Below are 25,071 nucleotides of genomic sequence, written 5' to 3'. Positions count from 1 at the left end.
GCCTTCAAGTATGTGGTGAATGTCCTGGAGTGGAAGGAATAAGTGTGGAGTTTTTAATTATTGATGCTCATGAAAATGAAAGTGCTAGGTATGGCATATGGGAAAACAATGATCTCGTCAAAATCTGTGCTACTTTTTGTTTTCGTATCGTACGTTGCTGGTTTAATTGTAAGAATTGTTACTCATCAAGAAAATTGAAAGAGAATTAATTGCTAAAATATACAAAATTCTATTTCGTGCAGACTTCACTGAAAACTGGACTGTTATTTTTTAAAGTGAAATTCAGAGTTATCACCGTAAAACGAACAAATTTCCGTCTTTACAGAACAACTGACAGTTTTGTAATAATAAGCGACGACAAAACACGATTCGGCTCATATACTCATAGTCATAGACAAGATTCTAAAAACACTCGAAGAAAAGTGAAAATATAGGTTATAGAAAAAGGTTCGAATACTTGAAAATAAGTGTCTACAATTTCCCAAGCCATGTCAGTGCATTCTGATTGTGCTGCATCCCTCTAGAAATCGCTTTCAGGTGTTCGAAATGCAGAAATGTCAGATGTAGCTTTGGTTTTTCAGTGAAACCGTCCATGCAAATGTTTCTGCGACAGTATTGGGGGTGGGTTATAAAGAATGTGGCAATGCAGCATAACCTGAGGCAAAAACACACACACATATATATATATACATATATATATATATAGTATTAAAACTGCAGAGGAATTTGTCAGTATAAGGTAAGTACAAACTCTGGGTATTACTCTTGTGTTATTGCCAGCAAGAATAGGAAAGTGTGCGACTGGCAACTGGTATTCAACAAAGATACCTTTGGCTTTCGGAAAATGGCGAAATTTTTATGGCAGTAACGGGGTCACCATAAACTAACCTCATGCTGCCATAAAAATCGAGCTTCTGCAACTCAAACTGAAGATTTAAGATGTCTGCAAAAAGAAACTTTTTTTTTCACATGCATATATGAGAACCAGTGCTGGGTAGCAGAAATACTATGCATAAATCACGAATTACGTGAAGTGCTGTCCATGCTTCTACATGGACCTTCAACAGGATAAATTTTTCCAGAAGACAATAACAGAAGTAAAAATAAGTATTTTACGACTATCGAAAATGTGCTACGAGTTGTTAATGCACCAAAACCTATTGAAGTATCTGCAAGATTACACGCTTTTACCGAAGAAGACACAAAGCAAGCAAATGATTGGTCCACGTGAAGAAAGTGAAATTTTGTTTTCTAAGACCAATTGAAATAAGTGAACTCAAAATTTGCTTCGTAATAGTAATTTCCACCTGAGATTACTTCGGTTTAAGAAAGCAGAGGAGTAGGGGCAGGCTCATTTTATTATTTCAGAGAGCATATTTGATCAAAATAATAAAAAAACAGTCAAAATAAACCTTTTGTTCGTTATTTAATGAATGTGAACCACAAACATTATCAAAGCGCTGCACATTTATTGTTTCCAGTGTTGCCAACTGTGACACCAAAGTTAACGGAACTTTACTAACTTGAAAAGGCTGTAGCTAATTCATGAAATACTGGCCGAGAATGGTATTTGGTGTGTTTATTACCCATGTAAAGTAGAACCACATGGCAAAATTTCAGAATTTTAAAGTATGGTGTTATTGAGAAAATGTTGCCCAAAAATGGCGATTTTGGAAAATTTGACAATATCTAGAATTTTTTTTTAACAACGAAATGATTGCACACAGAAGCAACACATTTTTTTTTTTTTTTTGGAAAGCGGATAACTAGGTCTTACCAACCGTGAAAAGAGAATTTTAAAATTCGAACAAGAAGTACTCAAAAAAATTTTTGCAGACTTCGACATTTCAGATAAACTGGCTTTTCTTTGTTAATTTATTTACAAAAAGACATGCATCTGCAAACCAACCTATAATAAAATATAGTATATTTATATTCGTATGTACATACCACAACAAGAATTATACCTCTACATGTCTCCGTAGCTGAATGGTGGGACTTCGAATTTGACAATTTTCCTAGTTTCCTAAAATTCATAAATTGTACTCCCCGTCTTTGATGGCCTATTCCTTGACGGGAATCTTTTTTCGACAAAACAAAAAAAAAATATGTCTCTTAGAAACATGTCTTGTTGCTATGAAAAAGTTTCAACAATAACTGAAATGGTGATGGTAGAATTTTATTTCTTCTGCCTGAGTTGAAATAGAAGGCAGCGCATATATTCGATTTAAGATATTTTTGTTAGTAATTTTGTTGTTCGTTGGTGCTTCGTCGCGTCTCTACCACTGGTGGTATAATTTTCGTAACAGAAGTGGGGCCACCATTGCTCGTCGCAGCCGCGTTGCCATTTTTTGGTTATATGTCGAAAGTTGCCCATCGGTGATCCGCCGACGTTTACGTCATAGGGAATTGTGTTCGAAAAATAAGAGAATAAAGAAGCATTTTACCCATGAAGTCCTTTGGCACCCCTAAAGTCTGAAACGGTAAATCAGATGTCAAAACCGAAAACACGTATTCCCTCATTTCGAAGATACCCCTATCAAGGTAAAAGAATTTGTCCCAAAATTCTCCGTTAGGTTGATACAAAATTTGCAAATGGCAAGGGGAATTAAACATCATATTATTTAAAACTATTAATAAAGATAAAACGACGGTAAGATTCTCGAGTCTCTATGCCACACCTGTGCAAAATAGCGATTAAGATGCTAATAAATCTTTCACTGAAAACTCTGGCCACCTCTAGAAGTGTGAAATTGTGAAACCGATATCAGAAGAGGTAGACACATTATTACCTTTGCAAAAGAATAATGCACTAAGGTAAAACAAAAAGTGCCCAATTTTAAGTTTTTACATCACTAACGTTAAATTTTAAATTCCACGTTGTGACCTTTATGTTAAAGGACAAGTGATTGTGAATTATGATTAATAGTAGATTACAGATATGGAAGGAATGCTACTGGGACTAGCCCTAACGTAACCAAAAAATTGGAAAATGTAAAAAAAAAAAAAAAAAAAACGGTGGATATTGTCAAAGTTTATGCCGAATTGTCTCTTCTACTCATATATAAAACTCATCTTGCCTCATCGTTCTTTAAAGGATCAGCAAACACACGTTTTTCGCTTTGACATGTTTCACCGCTTCAGACTTTTAGGGGTGTCAACGGATTTTATGGATTATTTATTCTTTTATTTTTCAGATAAACTCCCCTCATGCCGTAAGCGTCGGTGGACTACCGATAGACAACTTTCGATCTCTCGCAAGAAATTATCGGCAGCGCTGCCTCAATTAACTTTTGACAACTACACCACTAGCGCCAGAGACGCGACGAAACACAAACGAACAACAAAAATACTCCCACGAAACATGATAAATCAAATATATGCGTGATTTGTTTACATTCAGATATGTCTTACACTAAAAAAAGTACCCCGGGACGCCACGGAAACGATGGAGAAAACCTCGTTTGCAGAAGGATAAATCATTGAGGTCTTAATTTAACCGATCAGACAAATCCCCATATCCCGAGTTCTATAGAAGGTACAATGAACCATTTCAGATTTATTGCTTCCTGGCATTGTACCTGGTGGGTGTGCAAAATTTGTGTAAAATTGCCGACGTGCACTTTCCGAGCCTCTGCTCTTTAGTACAATTTTAAACTGAGGTAGCGTGGGCAATCAAAACTTAATCCACCACCCATTATGAACCACTCTGACCTTTTGTGACCAATTCCGACCCACTAAAACTTATCGAAAACTCTGACCCATTATGAACGCCTTCCTCTCTACTGACTAAAAGGTTACACTTGTAATAAAACAATTATATTTCCAGTAGATAGCTCCTTTAAATACGTACAGGCTGCATCACAAATGCCAAGTCGTAAGTCCTATCGCTATTATAATTGCAAATATCAAAATCCAAAAGTACCTGAACTTCTTTTCTTATTAAAATCAAATAGAAAAAAGAAAAATAGACGTGTTGAAAGTAAAACGTGGACACATTCACCAGTGTTCAGATGAAGTTGCCTACAATGCAGTGTGCAGAATCGGTCGATAGGTCGTTATAGTTCGGTGAGTCAGTGTGTGTCACGGTGAATGGTGTTTCGTATTGGTTCACGTGCTGTTGACTCACGATCCACTAACCCACTTAAAAATCTTGATCTATTTGACGCACAGACCCAATTCATCTCCTTTTAACAGGCCTTATTTCTTAAACATACATTAACTCAATTTTTCTCGATTGCGAAGATTAGCTTGAAACACATACTGGTTCAGATGCTATTCTTTCTCACGGTGAGAAATTGATATGATTAAAAAGTGGGCAGAAAGTGCACTTCTTGAAGTGAAAACAAAATAACCTGCAAACTTATTAGAAACGCTTTCCCGAAAATTGTGAAGTCGACAATAATTTCAATAATTTTCGATATTTTCCAGATCTCCCCTTTATCCTCTTAAGATAGGAATAAATTTGGATGTAAACGCCAGTGGGAAAATCACTATTCATCTTAACAACCGAGAAAACAATGATATCTTAACGACCGAGAAAACAATGATAACACACTACGATCAGTCGTTTTACATTATTTTTACATGTCACTCCCCTTAACTTCCAAAATTTGAAGTATCTTTATATCAAAATAGTTTCTCCTTATATTGAAAGTAATAACTCTCCAAAGTTTCGTTGAAGTTGCTTCAGACATTCCGGACATACGCTAGAATATACATTTATCCACATACATTAAAATACCTCTAACTCTGTGAGCAACGCCTTCGGGGTTGCCCCTGTAAATTCAGAATCCAGCCGACATTCTCGTTCAGGCCTAAACGTGGCATTAAATGCCATTGTGCTTGTAATCTAATAATTTTACAAAACAAATTATAAATTCGAGACTAATAACAGTCTATTGAAAATTTTGTTTTCCATCCCTTTTTCACTCCTCACTAATATCCTCGATTTTTATTCCTATTAAACGTTAACACCTTCCCTCCAACACAGGGTACTAATGCAAGCTAAACTTATACTTAAATCATATAGGGATTTTCGAAAATCAATTTAGGCACCCCTAGAACTATAGATTCCATACTAATACCAGTAGTTTTGATTATTTTTATAAAGTCGCTAATTCTACCAACAAAGGAATACTAATGGCTTAAAAACAAATTTCTCCAGTAGTGTTGCTTTTTATCTCGGTGATCCCAAAACTATTGACTCTACACTAATATCAGTAATTTAAATTCACTGTATATATTACTCCCTTCCACCCTCCCTTATGAGCTAGGGGGTCTTACCTCTATTACAAGCTGAACTCAAACTAAAACCTCCTCCGAACTGCTCTTAATAAATGTGCAAACCCCGAAAGATACGGATTCGAAACATTACTGATTTTCAATTATTACTACATTTCGGAATTTCACACATTCTTTCAGGGTGCTAATGAAGGCTTACCTAACATGGTATCTGTAGTACCAGTCTTTATCTAAGCGACCAAAAACGGTCTTATTTTTAATCATTTTTATGTCTGCCTCCTCTCATGAGAAGAATAGTTATAAAAACGCTGGGGGTTAATTTGTACTAAAATGGCATTATTACTGCTACTAGTTAACTTACCAACGCTGAAAACGCACGGTTCGACAGTAATATCGGTCGATTTCCATATATTGTCGTCACTGCGTAACCTCCTGGGCACTAGTGGGTAGAGATGGGCACGAGACCAGCTAAAACTCGACTGAACTCGAATTCGAATCAAGCTTAGATTCATTTGAAAGGTAATTTTCACGGGTACAGTTCAGAGCCTAGTCGCTGTTTTTGAGATCGAGTTTCGAGTCGAGTCGACTTTGATAAATGGCTCGCTCGTCCAGCTCGTTTTAACTCTTTTGAAAATATGACCTCATTAAACTGGAAAGTGACAGACATGAGAAATGTAAGCAGTTCTGTTGAGTACTTTTAGTGTTCCTCACGAGGGGAACAATTCTACCATCACGTATCGTCTCAATGACGAAACGACAACAGATTTTTTTTAACAAGTCAGCTTCAAATGACGTGAGAATCAATATAAGTATACAGGTGTAATGGACCTGTTTGATCCATTACAGCATTTTATGTGATTTTAACTATGTTCGCCCTTATTACTTATATTAACCAACTTTAAATGTTTGTAATTATTGTTAATGTTGAATTTTATCAATATCAATCTAATCTCTAAAGTAAAAGATGACATGAAATTTATCTGCACCATTGTAATGTTGGCAAAATTGATAGTGAAATTAATGCCTTTTTTTATTCTTTTTCTTTGCATGACAATTGAAGTTTGATCGTTTTATATTAAAAAAAGAATAGTTTCGGTAGGTAGAAAAATGGGTGATTGAAGTGTGATACATATACGTTTCCTTCTAAAGTGATAAATATTATATATTGTTTCTGGACGTAATATAGCTTAAATAATGTCCAGTTAAATCTAAACGTCCGGAATCCGTAAGGATTTTGTGAATGGAGTACATTCCTTTCTCTTAATCTCACATTTGGTGTATATCATATCAGGAATTGCTGTTTAATTTTGTATTAGGTCAAACACATTGCGATAGCAGTCACAGATGTAATATCGATTCTCAGGGGCTAATTCTTCTGTATAATGCGTTGACTTGATCCATTAATGTAATTTCATGTTTGATGGGCTTCATGTTGTTAGAGGAGATCATTTATGATATATTCTGCGACGAAGATTATTAATTATAGTAGATATAAATATTTGATGAAGTGAATAAATAATTAAATAAATAAATAAAGATTTGTAATAATATAGTTAGATAATTATATATTGAATACATAAATGGTGATTCTCCTTAGACGCTTGATGGCTAATATAAACGTGAGTTGTACGTGGAATCATATGTCGTATCAGAAACTCCATACGCCCCTTAACCTAATTGGAGCTAAATAAAGAGTGATCATTAAGTATTCCTGATATGTTATCATGCTTTGTGTTTTCTTCTCCTGGTGTGGCTTTCCTGTGTGGTGTAACGTATCTGCAGTCTACAATGCGATGCTTGCAGCTGATGAAATCAATCACTTTGTGATCTGGCATATTATCAGCCAACAAATATAAGCACTCCATAAAGAGTAGCAGTACACAGGGTGAACCTGAAAGGAGTGAAAAAACGTCATCTTGCATATTGTCGAATTCCGCATCATGCAAGATTGACAGGGGTACAATCTTGGAATCGAAAATAAACTCGTGACAATTGGAACAGAACAGAGTTATGTGCACATACTTCGATAAGTGATTAATGTCATCAAAAAAAGACATAACGTATTCTATATGTTGTCGAATTCCGTGAAGTGTACGAGTGACAGGAGTGCCAACTTCGCATCGGAACTCGACTGCTGAAAATACAATGGATCAGAAACATGTGCACCGCGCACGACCACGACCGTCTCAAAAGAAGGCTTTCGTCGTAGCGAGTGACAAGCAGGCGTATACCGTACAGTATCTTGGGTAGCAATGGCCAGCTCAACACCAGAGTTAAAAAAAACAAGTCATTTTACGGAAATGTATTTTTGTATATATATATATATATATATATATAAATTTTAAACGATACGCACTGACTGCTAAGAGGAGAAAAGAGAAAGACTTAGAAAATTGATTCCATCACATTAAAACTGATATGTTCTGGGGAGAATATTAGTAATAAGAACCATACGTATCATATAAAAATCTTAAAAATTATATTTCTGACAAATCTCAAGAGAACGTCTAAACATTCTCTTAGTACTTAGTAACATTTAAAACAACAGGTTCTTTTAAAATCTTTGTATCAAGCAAGATAACATAGAGAAATTTTTGTTCAGAAAAAATATCTCATTAGGAAGAAATTCTTTCAAAGAGGAATATTTAATTTGAGCTTATCTTTGGAATACTTGGTGAACCAAGCAAATTGAAACTAAGCATGAAAAGGGCCTGAGAAATTTAGTATTTGGAGAATCGAAAAAGTAATGTCCAGGATACAGAAATTTCTCCTGTCACCTTCGAAACGAGACGAGCATTTTATGTTTCAATAAGAGGTGAGACGAGAAGTGTATGATTCAAATTTCGGCATATTACACTCACAGTGAAAATCTCGTAACGCGGGAGCGTTCTCATAATTTCCAGATAAAATTAAGAAGGAAACTAGGACATACATTTATAAAATGAGAAACAATTCTTTTAGAATCAAAACGAGACGAGAAGCCAGCAACTAATTTAAGAGGCGACCGGATAAAACTTTATTTCTCGTCTCCTCTCGTGAGCATTACTATTCAAACTCACCACTAATTAAGTCAAGTCTTCCGTATTAGAAACGAGGGAGAAGATTGATGACTCATTAGTACAGTCTTCACATCTGATGTGAGGACCATGATTCAATCCCAAGTACAGTAGTGTTCCCCACGACAAAGACGAGAAATAAGAATTTCTCGTATCGTCAATTTTTGTAGAATTCTCGTCTTATCTCAATTTTCGAAGAATTATCTAAAAAGTTTTTCTCGTCTGCTCTTGTCTCGTAAAGTAGTTTCTGGTCTCGATTCACAAGAAATTATCTGCTAACTTTATGTTGCTTGATAGTAATTGGGGAGAGTAGTACAAATCTGTTTTGAGGTGTAATTGGGAGACGAAACCAAATCAAGTAAAATGTGAATTTTAGCTTTCTTATTCAGAACCGAGATTATATGAGACATAGATTGTATATCTTGCAATCGACTCTTGGATCTGTTTGGGCTGCCATTTTTGTGTAATCGCAAGGTCGAGTTGCTGTTTGTGGTTGTGTCCTCCGTTGTCCTACCAATGAGTATCTTCCGGATACCTAGACTTACCTGGGTAAGACGTTGAAGGATCTCTGCAAGAAGGGATTACAAAATCATTTTCGAGTTGCTCGTTGGTCTCAATGATGAGATGAGCATTAGGCACCTAGAGGTTCGGACGCCTTGTCTCGAGAACAATACGGACTATCAGACGGTTATCCAGACCTTAACACACACAAACATCAGCCATACACACAAAGAAAACACACTGGGTTAAATGACTATACATATTTATTAGAATACTATTAAAAAGAAAAATAAGGAAGAGAAACGATCACAACACTAACACTGCACATGTTTAAATATTTCTATTAATAAAATCACACTTTATGTTTTCACTGTACTATAGCCCTTCGTCGCTTTATATATTAGATTAAGATTCAAGATTAAGATAATGATTCTACTAAATATGCTTTTCTCACACCGTTAATAGACGGGGGATTAGCACGGGGAAAGTGTCGCCGGGATAATCCCACGGAGTAATATGGTTGCTGCTCAAAAAATCAACAAATATCGACGTTAATCGTTGGTAAAAATAGAGAATCTCCAAAGTGGAATGATAATGTTGGAGGACGCGTTTATAACTTTGACGCACAAAGTATGTGAACGTGAGACTTACTAATTGCGGCTAGCTGTAAGAAAACGTCCTTCACCGGGTAATAGCTTGCGCCCATTAGCTCATCATCAGACTTGTTGCTCGACGCGACTTGCGTAGTTGCTGCCTCGAAACGTTGAGTAACACTCCTCGAAATCACAGGTTCGAGATACTAGCTGCATTGATCAAAAGATCAATGTTGGCAGTTCATTCTCAAGAGCACTCAGGTTAAATCACCTGTATATACATACAAAAGAATTTATATTAATTTTAGCCCACTTGCCACGACGCACGGGACATTGCGATAATTCGAGCGTGTGAACGTACAGATAAGGAACTGGTAAAACGAAGCGGCTCGCGTCGTTCTGGCTGTCCAAGATCTGGTTAACTAGTATTCTTCTCTCGAAGATCTAGTTAACTAAAATTCACTTCAGTTTCAAAATAACTGCAATATGTACTGTGCATATTAATAAATCAGGGAGAAACACTGAAAAGCTTCGTCGCTCACTGAAACGTTCTCACCACGAGCTAACCTCTTAGATATATATATATATATATGAAAACATTATGAAAGATTTCTTTGTCTAATTGCGTGGAAAGAAAAACTGTTTCCATCGAAGAAAGAACTTAGTTGCGTCGCAGAATATAGTGTAAATCGAAAAAATAATAACTGTCTTTACGAAATATTCAAAGCGTCTACAAAAAAATATTTCTGTAACCTGGTGGCGCTTATACTCTACAGTTTAAGGTGGAATACAAACCCAAAATGTCATACAGAAAAAGCTCACACGCTGCCACATCAGCAGTCAGGACTAAGATAATCACTTCAGTTACTTCTATTTGTAATTAATATGTAGTAAACAAATATGGCTATCCATTGTGGATGTTCCATCATATATTAAAAATAACCATCCCTCTTTTATTTTTTTCACTCCTGTAGGCTTCTTGATACATATTAGCATCCTAGGGGTATATATTTAGCACTTTTGAAATTCATGCACCAGACAGACTACACTACTAAGAGATATGTTGGTTTGCAACCGAAATTAATGTATAAACACATGTCATAAGGCCTCTGTGGTGAAGAGGGAATGTGAGAAGGTAATATTTATATACATCTATTTCAAGGTAGTGATTTATTGATCCGTTACTTTAATAATAATATTATTATAATCCTTGAATCTGAGGCAGATTTAATACATTTTCGTTGCCTACTTGCAGAGAAGGTTATATGAAATTACTATACATAGTTTCTGGATTATTGGATTCGAAGGGACAATTTGTTGAAATCCTGCCTATTTTAAGGGTACAGGAAATCCGAAAGTTCTGTATTTGTATATGAACAATGGTACAAGGAAGTAGCTTAATACCATAGGTATTCAAAAATTAAATAACTAATTAAAAATTAATCATTTTTAAGAGTCATTTTTAAGAACTGTCTTGAGGGGAAAGAAACTACAGGCTTACCCGACTAAATTACGTATCAAGTGTTGTCTGGGGTGATAATATGGAGCAATTTTTTTGTGCATTGTCTTCAACTGAAATTGAATTGCACTCACTTTTGGACTGTTTCAGTAATTCACTTTACAATTTGGTACACAAGTAAAATGCACTTTTGCCTCCGAATTATATTTATAAGCACTTGCAATAACAATTTACTGTATTTAACACCGCAAACACAAAGCACAACTAAACGAGCGCGTTTACTGTTTCACCACTCGCTTTTAGCTCACGTGAACAACTGTCACTCACTCGCTCTCAGAAGTCTGTTGCCTTTCTTTGTACCTACTCATAGTGACGTCACGGCAGAATCCAAACAGCTCCATGGCCTTCTATTCAGAAGGGCGTCGCAAGACACGGAATTACACAGCATCCAAAGGGACTTGTCTTTTATTGATGTTACAAACCACCTCACGAATCTCGAACCTCGATTACAGGTTAGCTCCCCTATTTCTTGTCCGACGCGGAATTCGACAATATGCAAAAACGATTTTTTGTTTTCTTTTGATGGCACGAATTACCTCTCGTATTTTGTGTACATTTTTTAGGTTCAGCTGAGCTTAAGCTGAATCCTGTGTAATGATGTCAATCGCCTCGGTTTGGTTCAACTGAGCAAACAGCTTGGAAGGTTCGCTTGAAACGAGCATCGCCTCGGCTCAATTGAGCAGATGGTTTGAGCCGGCTCGGTTAGGATGAACCACCGACTCGGTTCACTAGGTTCAGGCGAGCCATTGGCTCGAGCCAGCTTGGTTGAAACGAGTCCATTGGCCTGCCTGAAGCAAAGTCTTAATTTTAGTACTGAAGCTGCCTGGGGCAAAAAAGCAAGCACACCGCAGGCGTGGTGGCTTCTGTGCCTCGTAACATTGTGTTTAAAAAAACAGACAGTCACTTGTGAGTTCTTGCAACTGATAAGGCTTTTTTTCTTTTATACAAATCATATTGTTGTTTGAAGCCTCTTTATTCCTTACAAAAGCAATATAACCAGATTCATGGGAACCCACAGCAATTGTAATAAAAGTTGAAAAAATATCTATCATTCAGATACTTTATTATTATTATTATTATTATTATTATTATTATTATTATTATTATCACATAATATTTTTCGTTAGTCCTCACAGCAAATAATACTTAGCAGCAGGGGTTAAAGTGCGTGGGAACGCGGGGGACCCTATCCCCACCTCCAAAAAACTGTGTACGGCGTCCTCCCATTTCCTAAGCAATTACAATGGGCAAAGATAGGCATGAGGGACGGCGTGACGTCATGCCGCTACCTACAGTACCCCTACCTTTTCAGATGATTCCATCCCATCTAGCCTAATCCCACCTCGCCTAACGATTTATCAGCCACTTATATCTCCAAAATAAGAATGTCTACCATTTTAGGCGAGATGGGAATTCCCATCTTACTTAATCCCATCTCGCCTAAAATGGCGGTAGGATGCAAGGAGGGAATTTCTGTACTGAAGAGGGAATTCCTCTAATAGAATTTTAACCAGATATTTCAATCAATATTGGCAATCTCTGTCAATTACAATATAAATATATAATAAGTACTATACAAGAAGAAAGCATAGGGGGAAGGCGATGTAGTGAATTTAGTTCACTTTTGGTTTATTTTGGGAATACTGGAAATTGATTGGCAAGGAGAAGCTAATCAGAAACAGGATAGAAATATAGAGGGTGTTTCAAAACAACACTTACAACGTTTCAGAGCTCATTCCTGACACCATAATAAGACAACCTGGGTGCAAATTGCTTCCTTTTGGCGCTATGACCAGGCAAAAACCAGTCGGAAAAATGCCCAAAACAGCCGTAACTCGAGAACAAAATGTCGGATCGAAGTCGGGGGAAAGGAAATGTATATTATTTTTAGCCATGGCTTCCATTAATGCACAACCCGATATGGTACAGAGGCAGCACAAAGGTCACCTCAAATATATTGAAGAATTATGGTGATATTTTATGAAAGGGGGTTATAGCCCCACATAAGTTACTGGCACATGCAAGGAGCATTAGAATATTAATTATGTGACATTTGTGAAAAATCTGACGCTCACTGGCATTTCCGGAACAAAATTTTGAATTTTTATAAAGGTACATCATCTAATGCTTCGTCCCCTGTGCCCCCCTAAGGCGGTGCGTTACCAAAATAGCATTCCAGATTTCAAAAATGCATACTCTTTTGCTACAATGACGCCAAATTTCACACTAATTATTAAAAACACCTTCTTCTCGTATGTCCCTACTAAGGATATTTCTGGTAATTTTCTTACCTTTGAAAGGGGGCTGTAACACGACCATCTTAACCAGAAGGCCATGGGGCTACATTTAGGTTTAGCCGTGACGTCACCACGAGTAGGTACAAACAAAGACGACAGATTCCTGCGAGTGGGTGAACGACACTTGTGCACGTGAGTGGTTAGTGAGCGCTTCTTTTAAAAGTGTTTTTGTGAAAGTGGTTTGTGTTTCTGGTGATGTTAAATGAATTCTTATTTTAAGTGTTTATAATTTGGAGGCAAAAATGCCTTTCACGTGTTGTGTACCGAATTGCAAGGGAAATTATCGAAACGGTCCAAGAGTGTCTGTGTTTAACTTTCCAGTTCAAGACAACCTACGACAGAAATGGCTCCATAAAATATACAGAAAAGACTTCAAAATCACCCAATCCAGTAGGGTAAGTCTGTATATCTTTTTCTCAAGATAGTTCATAATGATTCTTAAAATATAATGTTATTCAAAGGTTCATTTTTATTTATTTATTTAGTTGGTTATTAAGTACGGTATTAACCAGTTTCTTTGCAGCATTACTCATGTACAAATACAGAACTTTCAGATTTTCGTATCCTTAAAATAGGTAGGATTTCAACAAATCATCGGTTCGAATTCAATGCTTCAGGAAGTATATACAGTAATATCATAGTCTTCTCTGGAAGTAGATAAACAATACGATGTACTGACATACAGCTCAGATTCAATGATCATAATGATTATAATATTTCAGTACCCTGAGATAGATAGATATGAATATTAGCTTGTTATATTCCCGTTTCACCACAAAGGCCTTATGCCACATATATTTATGGTTTAACGCCAACCATGTAGCTGCGAAAGTGCTCACATGTATGAACAGTACCTACGGTTGTAAAAGAAAAGCATTTTTTTAAAAAGGATGATAATTCGTTTTATATATATGATTGGGCATTCACAAGGGTCAGACAGCAGCAATATTTATTCATACATTAATTATAAAAAGAAGCAACAGCACCAATCATAAACAAGGAGCCTGTATTTATGTCATAACCATTCATGACAAGTGTGATTTTTGTGTATATATATATATATATATATATATATATATATATCATAATATAGTAAATATTTATTTTTGAATAATATCCTACTCACGGGAGGAGTTAAACCCCAAAACCCCCTTGCATACCCCACTATGGAACACAAACAACTAGAGTTATTATGATCTGACAATTTTGTATAGGCTACATAATCCTACATTATTTAATAATTACGAATGTTCATCTATGTGATCTCTGTCAAAGCTTTCCAATGGAAAGAATTTTTTTTTTTTTTTCAATTCTACACACAATTGGATTGTGATGATTTGGCACTGTCCGTGCTAATAAGTATTGGTTATACAATGTAATTTTATTGACTTCTACGAATATTATATATATATATATATATATATATATATATATATCAGCGATTATCTTCGCCTTAACTGTTGGTTCAGTGGCTAGCGCATGAGCCCTACGTACATGTGGTCTCGGTTTCGAAATTTAACTTCAAATGTATATCTACCGTCTAAGTCTCATATAGCCTTGACGCTGAAAAAGGACGCTAATAGTCATATTTTTTATTTCGTTTCATGTCTCTCCCAATTAGATAACCAATTACAGAGGGCTGATCTTAAAACAGATTTGAAGTCGTCTCCCCAATTACCATCAAATAATACGAACGTTTAGCAGATTTTTTTCCTATGTATCAAGACCACAAATTACTTTACAAGACGAGAAATAGTTCTTCGAAAATCGAGACTGTATAAGCTTTGTCAATTTTTGAAGGATTCTCGTCTCGTCTCGATTTTCGAAGAACTGTTTCTCGTCTCGTCTAGATTCTTAAAAAGATTTTCTCGTTTCGTCTTGTGGGGAACACTACTGCTGCTTGGGATTGAAGTAAGGAGCCCTTGCATCAGAGCAGGCACGTAGCCAGGATTTCGTAAAGGGGGGTCCCTGACATGAAATACTGTGGTCACACCAGGAGCTCCATCAATCTAAACTAAACTAAATGAAATGAAATCTTTGAGTTTTACGTCCCACGGTTATGCCGGTTGGGATAAAGGAGACGGTGATGATGAGAAATGAAATGAAATGGTGGAATGAAGAATGTGGGAGGAAACGGGAGAACCCCGAGAAAACCCACGCACACGGTGTTTGTCCACCACAAAATTCACTTGGCGGGAGCAGAGTTTGAATCCGGGACCCCATGCACCAGATGTGAACGCCCTACCACTGAGCCACCGCGGCCCCTCAATCTAAACTATTTTACTGGCAACATATAGGCCTATTAGTTTGTTTGAACAATAAAATGAGGATATGTTAGTAAGTATTTTAATAACAAACTACGAGGAATCTCGAGTAAAATAAAAAAATAGAAAAAGTATTGAATAAGATTTTATAATATTTACATTTCTTTGTTTGCTCACTGAAATATAGCAATTTTCCTTTCATTATGACCGCAACTATTATAAAAAGTACATATTCAATAATGTCGTAAAATATTTTACAATATCTGCGTTCCTTTCTCTGTTGAATCAAATGTTAACACAAATTTCTTTCCACATAACTTTTTTGTTTTAATTATTTCGTCAGCTACTGTCTGTTCCAAATGACAAGTTAAAGGTGCAGAAAACTTTTTCTGAAACAACATATTAAATACTGCAGAGAAGCGATGACGAAAAATTATGATAAAAAAAGATTCTACACTGTTACAGAACGGCACTATGCTTTCGAAAGCTTGAAATTCCCCTGACTAGTAGCAGAAATTCCGAGAATTCCGTAACTTTTTAGAAATTTCAAATTTTCTGACTTTTCCAGGCTATCCAGCTCATTCGCCGCCATGTGTTGCAAGTAATACAAATCTCTTCATAAGAAAGATAACCGAAACACTGATTCTTCTTTTTCTCGTTTCTTTTTGTTTCATCCTTACTTATTTTTTTCATTTCTGATTTCGAAGGGGGTGGGGGCCCAGACCTCCTGGACCCCCTTTGGCTACGTGCCGGGTCAGAGGTAGTGATGGGCAGTGGGAATATTCCCGGTGGGAAGGAATTTAAAAATGGGAATATTCCCGGGTTTTTTCCCTGGCCTATAAATTCCCGGGAAGGAATTTATTATCATTTCTCTACTTTATCTTCCAAATTATAAGAACCATATGACTAATTACTTTATTTTAATATATTATGATTTATTTCTAGGTTTTAAAGAATTTGGAGGTTAAAAAATTTTAAATTATTTGACGGTACTTTATATAACTAATAATATGAGTTTTTAAGTTCCATTTCCATTTGCACTAAAAAGTAAGGTAATTGTTTAGTATTGGGAGGCCAAAACTAGCAAAAAGTAGGATGATTTACGGAAGAAATGAGTTGATATTGATGTTCAAGTAGTCAAGAAAGTATCGAACACATTTTTTTTAGGGCAGTAGAGGATTTATACAAAACAGAAAGGTAAGTAGAAGTGATTTATGTGAGAAAAGAAAGTGAATTGATGGTAACAAAGATAGAAAACAGTGTGCCATGCGGGGCTCTAACCCGCCTTCATTCGCTAACGCTCGCTCTGCAATGCTGTCTGAATTTAATGTTGGTAACGTAATTTAACGTATGAAACCATAAAACAACCGCATCGGAATAGATATCGCAAAAAAGTAGGTGCAAAAGCTGGCCCCCAATGCTAAAGAACAGCCAAAATTAGCAAAGTACTAATTTACAAATGATGAAAAGGAACCATTTTGTAAAGTAATTTAGAATTATGTAGAAATAGAGGTGAAGTACTATTAATAAACCCTGAACCACCATTAGTAATAGGCGTCGGTCTGTCTCCTCTCTCTCTGACTCGAATTTCTGAAGAGGTACTCGGACTTCTTTTACATGTGAATTAACGTATGGAATTTCAAGAAATAGTTAGAATGAAAGGTCGTGTATGGCAATGTTACGTGCTAAAATATCAAGATAAGTAAGCATCTTGAAAATTTTGTGAACATAAATCTGTATGGGCAAATGTTGATAAATTGGTGAGACATGTACCGGTATCTTCTAGCATTTACCCAATCTAATTGGTTTATAACATTTATAAGTTTAATGTGTTTATAATATCAGTAATAAAGTAAAGTTGAGCAAATCTACTTACATATAAATTTAAACTGTTTAGTGGTTTAAAAGTATTAATTTTTTTACATAATTAATTGATAGAACATATTGTAAATTAATATACATTTATGTGTACTTTCTAAATATAATAAAATGTTAATAAAGTAACATAGTACCGTTCAGAATATACATTTTAAAGAATCCTCTGTGGACAACAGTAATAATATGCTGTGATATAAAAATTAATTCAACTTTGAAATCATAATATAGTAATAGAATGCAATTTTCTTTCTGATTGTACATAAATTCCCGGATAAATTCCCATTTTGGGAATCTTCCCGGGAATATTCCCGAAAAATATCTTCCCGGGAATTTACCCATAGTCAGAGGTGAAGGATATACTACTGACACATCAACTTTCTCCCTCGCCATTGACACGAAGACTTCAGTTACGTTTGCGCAATGTTGCCCACGAGACGAGACGAGATGAGAGATAAAGTTGTCTCGTGTCGTCTCTTAAATTAATCGTTGGATTTCCGTCTCGTTATGATTCCCGAAGAATTATTTCTGGTCTCGTTTTGTAGATTTCTGCCCTGATTTTATTCTTAATTTCATCCGAAACTTATTAGAATGCTTCCGCATCACGAGAGGTCCACGAAAACTATAATGTAACATTAAAATCTTATTGATTATTTTAGTATATTATGTAATGATTTGCGTACCTTCAAATATTGATGAATACTCTTCATTGTGTTCGTACAATCACTTGAATAATTTATGAATTTTTACTTTGAATCGTCTAATACTAAAACACTGAGATCTAAGACTTGAGCAAACAAGTGTTGCCCACGAGACTTGACCAAATATCTTGGCTCGAAGATGAGACGAGAATTGTCATGTTTGTCGGATCATCTCGTTTCCGAGACTGTACGAGATATTTCTGTATCGTGGATAACATTACTCTTACACATCTCCAAATACTAAATTTCTCAATCTCCTTCCATGCCACTTGATTTCATTTGCTTGGTTCATCAAATGTTTGAAAGATAAGCTAATTTAATTCATTTCCTTTGAAGTATAATTTCTTCCTAATCAGATTTATCTTAATAATAATAATAATCTATTTTACCCAATTTCTTTGATAGCAAGAAAATAGCAACTAACGCCTAAGAAACGTTATTATCAAACATGATCTTTATATTTTATTTAGCCTATATCTTACTAATGTAAAACCGTAAGTTGTCTTTCTTATCAAATATCTTCCAGAAACTTCTATTTTTGGTTTGAAATTTTTAACTTTATTTTGATTACTTTCATAGTTGTGCATTTAAATTATTACACACAATGTACCTTACACACATTTTCTTTCTTTTCATATATTTTTGATTTGTAGGTATGCGAACTTCACTTCAAACCAGACGATATTATAAAAGAAACTAGTGCTTTTAATGAGAAAACTGGTAAAACTATCACAGTAACTTTAAAGACACCTCGACTCAAGGATGATGCAATACCAAATGTAATGTCTAATTGCCCAAATTACTTGACAACACCATGCCATAGCAGAGAAACACCTGATAAAAGAAGGTAAAGATTGGAACAGGAAGCTTTGAACCAATCAAATGTTGTCTTGTTTGAAGTTAACGAGAGCAAATAAAAATCGAAAAGAAAGAAGAAGCAAAAAAAGCAGAGGATCTACGTTAACAGTGCTTGTCCAGCATTTTCCTAATGGTAAAGATGAAAATGTTCGAAGATTCTTACTTGTTAGTTAACACCGTTGACCACCGAACGTAAACGTGGCTTGTAGGAGCACGCCTTCACTTTCCGCCATCTTCTCTTGAAATCTTTTATTGTATTAGTTGAGTTTCCAAAAATTGTTACTTTCTTTCACTGTTCGTGCAAATATATTACTTGAAGACCTACAAAGCTCTCGTAAATGATCCAAAATTCAACCATACAGCACAGACACTTATGATCCAAAATTCAACCATGGAGCACACACACTTCCATTCACTCCTTCCATCTTTTTTTCCTCGTACTGCTGACGGCACCTACATCAATGAACGCAGTCACAGTAACATTCACTGAGGTGCCATCAAACATTTGAAACGCACTAGTCGTGAAAACAAAAAACAAACAGGAAGAAGAGCGGAATACAGCTACGCTTTTTTTTCTCGAATCACTCATTAACTAATTCGAAGTCGTCTGTTACCTACTTTTAACATCCTAGAAATTCATTTTAATGATTCCTAAAAGTATGGCGTTTCTCCTTCGTAAAACGAAAGTTTGTCTCGTGTACTATATCCGAAAAAGTTTCCGGAAATCCGGATTTTATTACCTTTCTTTAGTCAAAATTAAATTCGTAATTAGCATTTTACTCTTGCACCACTTATATTTAATTTTATTGCATTATATATAAATATTGGTTAGTGTTACTTGTTACAAATGAAACAGTATGCTATAAAGTTATTATTTGTTTAAAAAAAGAATCTCATTTTACTTGCGTGTCCTTAACATCTTCGGATCACACAAAAACTGAAATTGAATCTTTTAGTGTTATGCCCCACGCTTAGGCTAAGTAGACGGTGATTATGAGAAATGAATGAAATGGTGGAACGCCCCCACCCTTCGCATAAAACTCGAGGTTAACATTACTGTTGTTCATGAGCGTAAACTGCAATTAGCCATTATAATTATTTGACTGCGTTAACAATCGAAAAATATGTACTGTACTTGACAGGTTAATGACACAAATCCACTTTCATATCGTTCTACTGTCGAGGTATGCCAGCTAAGGAAGTAAATACTTACCACGTGTGTAATCGCTTTAAAATAATCAATTCATTTAAAAAAAAAAAAAAAATTTACCCATTCAGACGCTTCCTTGGCAACTGAAGTCTTTTAATTTAAAGCACAATTGACGTGCAGAGATCGATGTAGAGCAGAAAGGGAAACTAAACATACAATTAAAAAAAAAATGCCGTATTTAGTAATGGTAGTATAGCATCAAAAACAATATAAAGATATGAATAAAACGTGTATTTCAGATAAATAACTACGTAGAAACGAAACTAAACATACATACATTACAAACACACTAAATTCTTTCTCCTTTTTTTCTTTTTTTCAAAAATCGGCAAAAGTTTACTTTCTGCTGACCAGTAACTGGAACCGATTCATCTGACCTAACCTAACCCGCGCCAAATATCACTGATAAGCACAAAAGGAATTCTTACCCAAAAATGTTCCGGGCTACAAGAACCATTAAAAAAGAATATGCAAGACGTACGGTAGCAAATATCACTTTCTTACTTTTCCCTTAATAATCCTCCTTCTTTTTCTTTTAAAAAAATAGCACATTTATATTCCCAGTAAATTCTAAATTCACGAAAGCATCTTTTCAAACAATTTATAAAGAAATAATGGAACTCAGGTGCTTTATTCTGAAGTATGTGTTTCTCGCAAATGCAACATTAAATTTGCGTTCTTATGTTCTAGTTTGTTAAATCTAAGTCCACTGTACAGGATGGAACAAATCAAAGAAAAATTTGAAAATTACCTGCAAAGTCTGTAAATGTATAGCGTTATTTCACATGATATTTCCTATCGTTGAGTGATCCTATTAAATTACTCTCTATAAAGCATCCTCTGTTTAGGTCAGAATTTTGTAAGATATGTGGCGACTTGTGCGACAATATAGCCCTGCATTCACTGAGTCGAAAAACAAAACGACTCTCTGATCACTGTTGCCAACTCGCCAGTGTGAAATGTCGCTAGTTTAGTACTCTAAAGTCCCTAGAAGTCGCTAAACGACTCCTGCCAAGTCGCTATACAATTTTACAAAGGAATTAAAATAATTTAAATATTTTTCATATACAATGGAAGACTCGAGTATTTTTTCTTTTAAAAAAATGGCCATCTTGACAAAAATACTGCACTATGCGCTCTGAAGAATACAAAGTTAATAAATATAGCATTTAAAGTTTGCAAATACTTAAAATTTTGGATCAATTTTCCCCATTCCCTCTTATTGAGTACAATTATCTTTTGGGGGGCGGGTTGGGGAATTCATGTTTCTTTCGTATTAGAACACTTCACCGAACTCACCCCACGAAATTTCTAATTTATATTAAGAACAACCGCAGTTCAATTAATATATAAATCACACGCACTACACTGAACCAGAAAAGCACAACGTTCTCCAGCGTCACTGTCACTGTACGCACTGTGCAATGCAAGAGGTTACCACCTATTACGCAACTAGTTAGACACGGGAAATTCCCGGATTTCCGAACCGCAGTAAAGAAGGGCATAATCCTCATAGCAGCGATGAATCCAACGAAGTTGGTCGCTCATAGCAGTAGTGCAACCGAGTGTGTAAAAGTAATTATTAGTATCACGAACTGCAAAATTTTGGATACTTTAATATAAATATAGAACAAAATATTTGAATTCCTAAATGTCGCTAGATTTGTCGCTAGGCGCTAAATAAAAATTTTTATCGTTGGACACTTCCAAAAGTCGTTAGTTCTAGCGACAAAGTCGCGAAACTGGCAACACTGTCTCTGATTTTTACTGAAAATATCACCTCAATCGATTAATTTCTTTCGATTCAGTTCAATTATTCAACCAAAATTGTAATCTTCTTCACTTCTTGTTCTTTGTTTGTAGAAGCGTCACATAGTAGCGCAAAAGTACGTTGCTACTGTCTTGAAAAAGACTTATCGGCAATTTACAAAGGGAATTAAACGTGTAAAATATAAGGATTTGATTAATGGAAAAATGAGAAAAAGTAATAAAATGAGTACAAAAGTATATGACAGGGCAAAACATAGAGAAAAGTGGGAGTGTAAAATGAATGGAAAAAATTGTGGTAAAAAAGGGAATGTATGAACGTGTAAAGAGAAAAAACAGTGTAAGTGTAATGTATATGTATAGAAAGGCCCGCTAAACTCTCGTCCTCACAGAGCACATAAAACACGACACCACAGATCAACATACCCTAACGGTAAGATTGGTAAATATGAGGAAAAAAATGTATCATGTATGCTGCGCTTGCAGTGACATCTACTCTCACTGGCAGAAGTATGTAACTACTTGCCAGCAGTGTAGCCATCCACCTAGAGTATTCACAAAATTTGCAGTGGATCCACAGTCATAAATTAGTCACCAATAGTGGCAGTGTATCCGTATAGAATTTAGGCACAATTTATAAATATTTGAAAATAGAAATAAAACAGTTTCCAAGCAAATCACAATGTTTTTACTAAAGTATCGATGTATAACAGTTTCGCCAACTAAATCACTGACTTCATCAAACACCTTATCTATGACGTATTTGATGAAGCCAGAGGTGTATTTAGTTGGCAAAACTGTTATACATCGATATCTAAATAGAAACATCGTCATCTGCTTAGAAACTGTTATTTATATCTTCCATTAGAAAAAGAAGCTACCACGAACCAGATTAATGCTTCCCCATGAAATTCAAAATTCGAAACCGTGTGATTTTCAAGAATTTTGTCTTCAATCGATTATCGCAATCCAAAGTTATATTAAGAGCAGAAAGGTGTTTAGTGTATACACTATACGTATAATTTTATGTACTGAGAATTCAGAGAAATTTATTTTCGAGCTGTTTAATTGCTAACTGATTTATTAAAAAAAAAAAGAATAGTCTGGCAATGAAATCCCACTTTCATCTTAGAACGCCGGTGAGTAAATAATACGCTTTCAGTCCCTCTCCCATAGGCTTTGCACGGCTCTCAACACTGAATTACGGATGGTCTGGATAGGAATTGATTAGCCTATCAAAACGTACAGACAAAGACCCTCTAACCAGCCACACAGTTTCACGGTTTCAACTTTATCGATTTCGTAACTGTTTTCGCACCAATTTCTTAATACATGAAGATATATATATACTATATATATATATAGTATATACACTAAACATTTACACTATGATATAATATTAACACGAGTTTAGAATTAAGAGTGAAGGAAAAAAATCAAAATTAGGGCTACTTGGAGGTAATTGTACCTATTTACATTAGTTATTATTACAGTTTTCAATATATATTTTATTTACAGTAACATTTTCGGTATATCTCGTTCAGGCGCAATCTATTCCATTCAAACGAGCAGGATAATTGATTTTTTTAAACAAAAATAATCGTTATAGCGCCCCGAAGCCAGGAATCAATAGATTTCTAGCCCAACGCTAAAAAAATCGCTTGACAATAATTCCCCAAAGGCACTTTAATTATCTATAGTCTACAAGGAACAAATTGTCCTATAGGTAAGAATACTTAAAATATCTTACCCTGGCTGATAAATTCGTAAATATTATCACTTGTAAAGTATCATCGTATTGTGTTGAAAACTTCCTTAGAGTGATGCGGTACCTCTGTGGTAGACTTTCACTTCTAGTGCGTGCGGGTCAATGGTTTGATCTCAACTTGCACGAAGTGAACTTCGTGGTGGACAAACACCGTGTACATAGTTTTTTTCGGAGTTGTCTCGTTTCATACATTTTCTTCATTAAACCATTATCATCAGTGCCTCCGTTAGACTTGGTGCATAATCATGTGGAAAAAAAACACCTAAAACTGTCCACGTAAAATTTGAGTTTTATCTTGCGATATTCTGTAGAGCAGTTATAACTGCCTTTTGCAATTCGCAAGCTCTGCGAATATTGTTATGTAATGAGGCACCTAGATTATAATAAAGGTCTTTTATTCCAGTATCGAAGTCAGTCGTGATCAGGGGACTAGACGGATTGTAAAAAAGAATCCAAATTACCACAGTTCTTTTATTTCACATTAGCACTACACACTTATTACATAACAAAACCACTTTTAGAAAATATCGTGTTATAGACTTACTTTTTACATATTACTGTTGGCTTTACTTTCCTTTATTCAATTTTACAGATAGAAAATCTTTACATTATCTATTGTTTTAAGAAATTTAAGTAATGATTATTTCCACCTGAAATTAAGATTGTAATACATATATAAATCTCGTTACAAAGGACAAAAATTCAATTAAATTGATTTCATTCAATTAAATTGAAACTGAAAGTCCAACCCCAGCTAATATTGAAAGCTACATAGGCAGTCGATAAATTTTTGTCAATTTCTACCAATACATTTAAGCAACTTTGGCTTCTTTATAAAACAACAGGCATTCAGGCATACAATTTGGTTTCGTTACGTGTGTTTAGGGCTTAACATCCTTATGTAATACCGAGGTAAGAAGACTTCGCTTAAAGTGACATCCGAATCTCTACTTGGTTTACACTTGAAAGAAGGGTTGTGGTTCGACCGAGAATTGAACATGGGACGCCTTGATTAAAAGGTGAAAAGGAGATAAAACTAATGCATATGATTTGATATGTGGAAACGTCACAATTAAGCTCATACGATTTAAGGCATTTTTCGTTTTTTGTGGGTGTGTGTGTGTGTGTACACCAGTTGGTTTTTTGAAAAAAAAAATGGTTTAAACCAGCCAACCCCGATATATACTTTAATACTTTTGAGATACATTGCGTACAAAATACTGTATAATACACTAAAAATCTATACTAATCAGTATAAAATCGTTAAAAAAAATCACTACATATAATATGAGGAACAATGAAGAGAAAAATGTATACTGTGACCGGGACAAATCTCCTCACTGCTGACGTCCCCATTAAACAACCAATTATGAATCAAAAGCCTATAAGTTAATAATGAAGTTTTATTTCTTAAAGTA

General features: G+C 35.3%; 1 protein-coding gene across 3 annotated transcripts in view; it reads right to left on the bottom strand.

Annotated features, from left to right (window-relative positions):
• The window catches only part of LOC145677025 (uncharacterized), a gene marked incomplete at its 3' end in the record, with an annotated part of 33,705 nt that extends 12,657 nt beyond the window's left edge, over positions 1–21,048 (bottom strand). The window contains 1 exon segment of one of the 3 annotated variants that reach the window (XM_081747730.1): positions 20,870–21,048. 3 annotated transcript variants of the gene reach the window in all.
• Positions 21,049–25,071: the final 4,023 nt, after the last annotated feature.

Source organism: Thermobia domestica, unplaced genomic scaffold, assembly GCF_964235325.1.
Source record: "Thermobia domestica unplaced genomic scaffold, izTheDome1.hap1.1 HAP1_SCAFFOLD_540, whole genome shotgun sequence".
Lineage (NCBI taxonomy): Eukaryota > Metazoa > Arthropoda > Insecta > Zygentoma > Lepismatidae > Thermobia > Thermobia domestica.
This window is presented reverse-complemented; position numbering and strand designations above follow the sequence as displayed.